Source organism: Vicugna pacos, chromosome 16, assembly GCF_048564905.1.
Source record: "Vicugna pacos chromosome 16, VicPac4, whole genome shotgun sequence".
Lineage (NCBI taxonomy): Eukaryota > Metazoa > Chordata > Mammalia > Artiodactyla > Camelidae > Vicugna > Vicugna pacos.
In genome coordinates, this window is record NC_133002.1 from 3,820,546 (window position 1) to 3,827,707 (window position 7,162).

A 7,162-nucleotide genomic window follows, 5' to 3' on the forward strand; every position below is an offset into this window, starting at 1 on the left:
CGTAATGAGATGACTTTGGGAAGTCACAGTTTCCCAGGGCACCTGAGTGATTGATATCCAAGAAAGTAAGTGGAATTGTTAACCTGAGATAGTGGGGACAGAACAAGGTTATCAGCTGCCCACATGCAAGATGAAAAGAGAATCAACAAGTGTAGTTGCAGGAAGTACCAGAAAAACAACAGGAAGAAACAATAAAAATAGTCTGAGTTCAGAGGAATAGGAGAAAATAATTTAGAGGAGAGATAGCAGAACAAAAGGAAGAATCATTTACTTCTTAGTCAGCAATAGGCCCCTAACAGGTGATAAGGGCAAGCTAATTAATAGAGAGCTCGCCTGTAAAGGGGAATGCAATGAGGAGCTGCCAGTTTCCAGCCTGCAAGGAAGACGGAGCCAGGTACCAAACAGACTGAGAGACAAGTAGTCTTTGGAGCAGTGTCAGCCTTCCAACACAAGTAATTATGGATGATCCAGACAGCAGAGGACAAAGGAAAAAACCAGCCCTGGGAAGGTAATAAATCAGCTCCATCCTGGGTGAGGAACCTGAGCCAATCAAAACAGCTTTGGTCTCATCATGATGACAATGTTAGCGTTTAGTCAGTTTATAATTCAGTATCTATCAACTCCCTTTTTCCACATCTAGTTTTCCTCTTAGTTGTTCTAGAAAAAAAAAGTAATCATCTGTTTGGGAACAAAGAGATTAAATAAGATTTAAGTAAGATCATGGGAATAAAAAGAATTTTGTAAACATATACGTGCTCTACAAATGTGAAATGCTACTATTTTTAAGGGAATCAGGTTCAAATGTTGCTCAGAGAAGGGAGTGTTCGAGTCCCATGGCTGAGGTGAGCAGTTCTGAAGCTGAACACAGTGGGGAGTTGTAAAAATCACAGAGACCAGAGTAGATAGAGACTATTGCTAACTGTTGAACTTCTGAGCTCTCCACCCTGGCTCTCACCCTCCGTCACATCTCCCAACAGCTTTGAGAGAGAAAGTGTTTGGTATTATTTATCTTCAACTAAACTTGTAAGCTGAAGTGCAAGGGAAAAGCTAATGAGTATTTAACCATTGTATTAAATTAATAACTAATATCTAGATACAGGTAATTCAGAAAGAAGCACTGAGAGTAAAGCGCAGGTAATCATCTCTCTCTTCCAGCTTCATTTGCATCAGAGAAAGAAGAATTTCTAAACAGAAGAGAAGCGAATTTATGGGGAAATATTTAGTAGTAGGCTGAAAGGAAGGCAGTTACAGGAATAATATCTTAAGTTAATTTTATCATGAACATAGCAGGAAGGTCTTGGAGGAGGCTTTTGGTGCTAAATTAGCCTGAAGCTACAAGGCCATAGAAATGTATCAGAAAAGATGCTTGACTCTGCCTGTAAGATTCAATATAATTTTCACATATTCTGTAATTCAACAAGGATCTTTTGAGTACTTACACTTATGGTGCTGTGTGCCTCATGGAACTTACATTCTGGAGGGTAAGACAGACAGTAAAATAACAAACAAACAAATCTTCATATTTTCAGGTAATGATAAATTCTGTGAGGACACATTGGGAAAGGAGATGGAGAATAATTGTGTACTCACAGTGTATTTGCTCCCCCTGCACTTCACACAGTAAGGGTCCACAAGTGCCAATAAGTAAATGACTGCCTTCTTCCAAGTTCGAGCCCTCGCTACCTCAGGCCTAGTATATTGTCAGTCGCCCTTTAATGGGTCACTCTGCCTTCATTCTCCCTTGTTTTCAGATACGAGGCACACCACTGCCGGATTTAAAATGCTACTTTTATCATGCCAGTTTTCTACTCCAAAACCCTCAGTGACTTCCTATTGCTTTTGTTTTTTTTAAAACAAAGTTTAAAGGAAGTGGTATATTTATCTATCACTGAATCTTATTTATTGATTAATATTATTCCTCTCCCAGGTCTTACTAAAGACATGTGGTATCCCTTTAGTATTATTATTAACCTAAACAACTTTCCCAGAAGGAAGGTAATAAACAGGAAACTACATTTATGTCACTACAAATCTCTAAACTATGGAATCACTAAATGTTAGCAGTAAGAGTGGTCTTGGAATCAGTCGAGATCACCTTCTTTATTTCACAGAAGAGGAAACTGAGAACAAGCAGGTATATCGCTCAGATGTGGATACCCAGCCCAGTGAAGGCCCGGTCATAACTAGAACTCAGCTCTTCTGATCCCCGCTTTCCTTTCCACCACACTACATTATGCATACATGCATTTCTACATGGCTTAATCAGATTATATATGCTACTTTGTGTCTCTTCTTTTCTGTTTATATTACTCTATGTACTTATATTACTCGATGTGCTCATTTCCAAATGTGGACATAATCCAGGTTCTTGTCATTGGTGGTAGCTACGTAGCATTCCAGCATATCCAAATAGGCTGTGGTCCTTTATGAACCACTGCTTTGAGTTGCACAAAGAATGAAAACGAGCCTACACCAATACTTTGTGTTAACTATGTTTAATAGTAAAATAAGAAGAATATCTGCAGCTGCTTTATAAATGAAGTTTAAAAAATCATATATTCTCAATCTGGTTTACTCATATTTTCTTTTCTAAAAGCGGACCTGCTCATTTTGTGTATTTTCTAAGTGCTATTTGCATTTAAGTTTTTTTTTAAGTATATTAAAAGGTTAAGGTATAAATATATATGAAGTATGAAATTGTTTGAATTGAAACTGTCAAAGTCATTTACTAGTGATTCAAAATGTGTACATATTTAGGTTTTTGATTATTCTTTGTGTAATTCATCTGTTTGATCATGGCTATTCTGCATTTGAATATACAAAACAAAAAAAGAACTTTGGAAAGTATTCTTCTTCTACCCTTTCCATCTAGAAAACAGAGGGAGTCTTACAAAGGTGAATACCTCCAAAGTTCATTCACTACTTCTCAGAATGTCTCAAGATTAAGGCATTTTATTTTCTATAGCCTTTGGGAAAATTAAGCCAAGATTGATAATCTAATGTTCGTATGGTGGCATTGTAGTATCTTATTACTATAAGAAAAAGCAGATTTAAAAAAAATTCTAGTTCAAAATTAAAAAAATTTTTTTTAATTTTTTTTTTTTTAGGGGGACAGTAATTGCTGTCTGGAAGTGGGATTCAGCTGTAACAAAGTCCTAAACCCTAAAATGCAGAAGTAACTTTGGAACTGGACAGTGGATTTTGGGGAGAGTGTTAGTGAAAGCCTAAACTTGAAGAAACCGTTAATAGAAACATCATGATCTTTGATATGGCTGCAGGTAACGGCTTGCAAAAAAATAAGGTAATGTTATTGGAAATTGGAGGAAAGGGGACTCTTGTTATATAATGGCAGAAAGTTCAGTAACATTGTTGCCTGCAGTAACTGAAAAGCAGAAACTATGTCTAATGAACTGGGCAATCTAGCTAGGGAGATTTCCAAGCAACAGTTACTTCTTGTTGCTTATAGTAAAATGTGAGAGGAGAGAGGCAAACTGGGGGAAGAACTGTTAGACAAACAGAGACATAATTTGCTGGTTTTGAAGATTCTCAGACTCTCTAAATGGCAAACAATGCTAAAATTAAGATGTAGCTTCTGAGCTACAAATCCATGGCACTGCTAGTAAAACATGGTCCTAAGATGAAGCCAAGGGTATGACTATAAAATCTGTTGTTAAAATCTTAGAAAGATTTAAGGTTGTGCATCAGAATACTATTAAGTCAGACAAAAGGCCCTCAAAGGATATTAAAGGTATGTTTCACATACTCTCTCAATAAAATGATAAAGCATCTAGGAAGCTTAAGGACACTGTCCCTAAGTCATCTCATCAGAAGTCTAAAGTAGCAAAGAGCTTATCTGAAAGATATTTGAAGGTGTGGCTTTCATCTAATGGAGTGGACCCCAATAATATTTACAGAAGACTCGTAACATTTTTTAAGTAAGTATGTATGCAGAAATATTGGCACCTTGAACCAAAAGGGATAGAGAGAGTGCAAAATGAAAAGAGGCCTTGGGACCCTCCAAGTTCCACAGACAAGAAGTAGGCTGAGAGAACTGCTCAGCTGTAAACATGGGCTATCTTTCATTATAAAAAAAGGAGGAAGATTTAGAGGTCGGAACCAAGACTCCAGAACATGGAGCTGAGAGCCAGGGAGAATTATTCTCAGGCTTTGAGACTTAACCAAGGAACCTTCAATGTTTGTTCAACTGGATTTCAGAATTATGATGAACCAGTGACTCCTCTGTGCCTGCCATTTTCCCTCTTTTTGATCAGGAATATCTATAGCAGTTACCCTGTTACACCTGTCTTACCATTGTGTGTTGGGTATATTGGGGGAGGGGTGTGCAAATAAATTGTTGCTTTAGTTTCACAGGGGAAGAAGAAGTGTACTCTAGGCGCTGTACTTAACGAACTACACCCAAGGAGCCTCAACTGCATCTGGACCTGCTTTAGACGATAAGGTGTTAGACTTCAAGCTGATGCTATAATGAAATGACTTTTGGTGACTTCGGGAGGAAGTAAGCGTATTTTGCCTGTGGGAAGGACCTGAATCATTTGGGACCTGAGGATGGATTGTGTTTGCCAGCCTCCGGAAGATAGCCCTGAATTATCCTCGCCTCCTATCATTCACACCCTTGTGTAGGCGCCTCCTACACTCTGTCATAGTTGGTCTGTGTGACCAACATCGTGTAGCAGAAATGACGATATGTTACTTCTGAGATTAGGTTATTAAAAAGACTGCAGCTTCCATTCTGGTATCTCTATCTCTTGGATAACTCCCTACTGGAGAAGCAAGCTGCCATGTTGTAGGTAGCTGTAAGGAGAAGGCCACCTGGAAGACTACTGAAGCCTCTGGCCAATGGCCAGCTAGGAACTATACCGTGCCAACAAGCATGTGAGTGAACTTGGAAATGAATTTTTCAGCCCTACGCTAGCCATGAGATGACTGCAGCCCCAGCCAACATCTTGACTGCAATCTCATGAGAGTTCCTGAGGCAGAAACACCTGGCTAAGTCACTCTCAGATTACTAAACCTTAGGAACTGTGTGAGATAATAAAATGTTTGTTTTAAGCTGTAAAGTTTCAAGGCAATTTATTATGCAGCAATAGATAACAAACACACCAGCCCAAGAACCAGGACTGCCCAGCAGAAGCTGGGACTAAAGAGGGAGGAGTTTTCCACCTGCAGTTAGAACCACAAAAAAGATGCAGCCACAACTGGAGACACTGCCTGAAACACAAGGAGAAGGGAAGACCTAGCCTCTCCATGGCCCCTCACCTGCCACCCTTTCCTTCATTGGCCAAATCAAACCACAAAGAAATCAATGAGGGAGCCTGAGAAATGTCATTTGCAAGGAACAACCTCTTGTAATACAGAACAGGGCAGAGAGAGAGAAGGAAATTAACCTGAAAACAAATAGGCAAATTACCAGCACAACCAGGGACCCTTTTCACATGGAATTCCCAATGACTTTTTTCAGACCCTTGACTCCAGTTTGGGAAACAGTGGCCTAAATGGCTCTTCCTCGTCTCTGCAAGTCTGAATCTTAGACATCCATTATCATTCACGTTAAAGGCAAAATTTTTCTCCAGTAACTTTTTGTTCCTTATTACCTGGGGTAGCCTCATCTTTTCTCAATTCTACAGCATTCAGTTTATACCCATTTTAGGCATTTTCAAACACAACTTACAGTTATTTAGTCTTATTGTCTCAGCTTCTTGAAGACCAGATCTATTTCTGATGCACTGTTGCATATTGCCCCATCATCATAGCATCTAGTACAAAACCCTGATCATAGTTACTATCAGGAGGTATTAAGCAAGTGAATGAGAGAATGGATGAATGTCAAAGTCAGTGGTAGAAATGGTATAAAAATCTATTACCTTCATCTATATTACTGTTAAATCCCTTTTATAGTTTTGGCAGAAACAAGAGATTCTAGAATAATCTTCCTATTTTCTTGGCTGGTTATATCTTTTGAACTCCTTTGAACCTTTTCTTGGGGGAAGAGAAACAATAAAATTGCAAACTGGTTTATATCTGAGCAGGAATAATTATCCTGTGAGAGCAAAGTCCTGCCTGGAACCTTTCAGCAGGAGAAGGTTTGGAGAACTGCACTTGTCTCCTCTCTCAGCTTTGACTACGCTGAGAAAAGTCATCTGCTCAGTAACAAAGGAAAGCTCAGCATTTTGCAAAAGTGATTTCCTCTACTTCCCTGTCTCTCTTGCTGATGCCTTGATAGAGAGGATACATGCAAAACAGAAAGGATGTTTTCAGATAAGCTCCTCTTAATTCAGGCCTCTTCACTTCTTGCCTGGATTACCACAATGCCTCCAACAAGTCTCCTGGCATCTTTGTTTCCAAAAACAAATCTTAGCTTGGCACTCTCATGTTTAAAGCTTTTCAATAGTTATTTATTCTCTTCTGGATGAAATCCAAACTCTTCATGATTTGACCTTGGGGTTACTTCTTCAGCCAAATCTTTTCTTACCAACACCAGGCTTTCCAGTCCTCCCCCTCTTCCTTCTGTCTCTCTCCTTCCCCTCTAACCTGCATCTTCTCCTAGCTCAACCCAACTCATCCTTCAAGATTTGGTTTCAGTTGTCTCTCCAGGAAGTTCCTCATGAGCCCTCACAATAGACTGGGACACTTTACAGACCTCTTCCGCCTTGGGCAAGCTGCTCTCTAAACCTCAGTTTCCCAGTCCAGAAAATTGGGATAAAGTAGTGTATACTTACCTCAGAAGCCTGTGGCAAAGGGACCTGGAGTTTGTCCTACTAAGTGAAGTAAGCCAGAAAAGAGAAAGAAAAATACTACATGATATCAATTATATGTGAAATATTTTAAAAAATGACACAAATGAACTTATTTACAAAATGGAAACAGGCTCACAGACGTAAAAAACAAACTTAGGTTACCAGAGGGGAAAGAGGGTAGGGAGGGATAAATTGGAAGTTTGGGATCTGCAGACACTAACTCCTATATATATAAAATAGATAAACAAGGCCCTACTGTACAGCACAGGGAACAATATAGTCAATATCTTGTAATAGCCTATAATGAAAAAGAGTATGAAAAGGAATGTGTGTGTGTGTGTGTGTGTGTATGTGTATAACTGAATCACTATGCTGAACACCAGAAACTAACACAACATTGTAAATCG

The 7,162-nt window shown here is 39.1% G+C and overlaps 1 long non-coding RNA gene across 3 annotated transcripts in view; it reads left to right on the plus strand.

The window, feature by feature from the left end:
- The window catches only part of LOC107034924 (uncharacterized), a 131,386-nt gene extending 126,308 nt beyond the window's left edge, over nucleotides 1-5,078 (plus strand). For all 3 annotated transcript variants that reach the window (XR_012060170.1, XR_012060169.1, XR_004193251.2), the window contains 2 exons: nucleotides 3,108-3,301; nucleotides 4,364-5,078. This is a non-coding gene — a long non-coding RNA (uncharacterized lncRNA). The remainder of the gene's footprint in view (nucleotides 1-3,107; nucleotides 3,302-4,363) is intronic.
- Nucleotides 5,079-7,162: the final 2,084 nt, after the last annotated feature.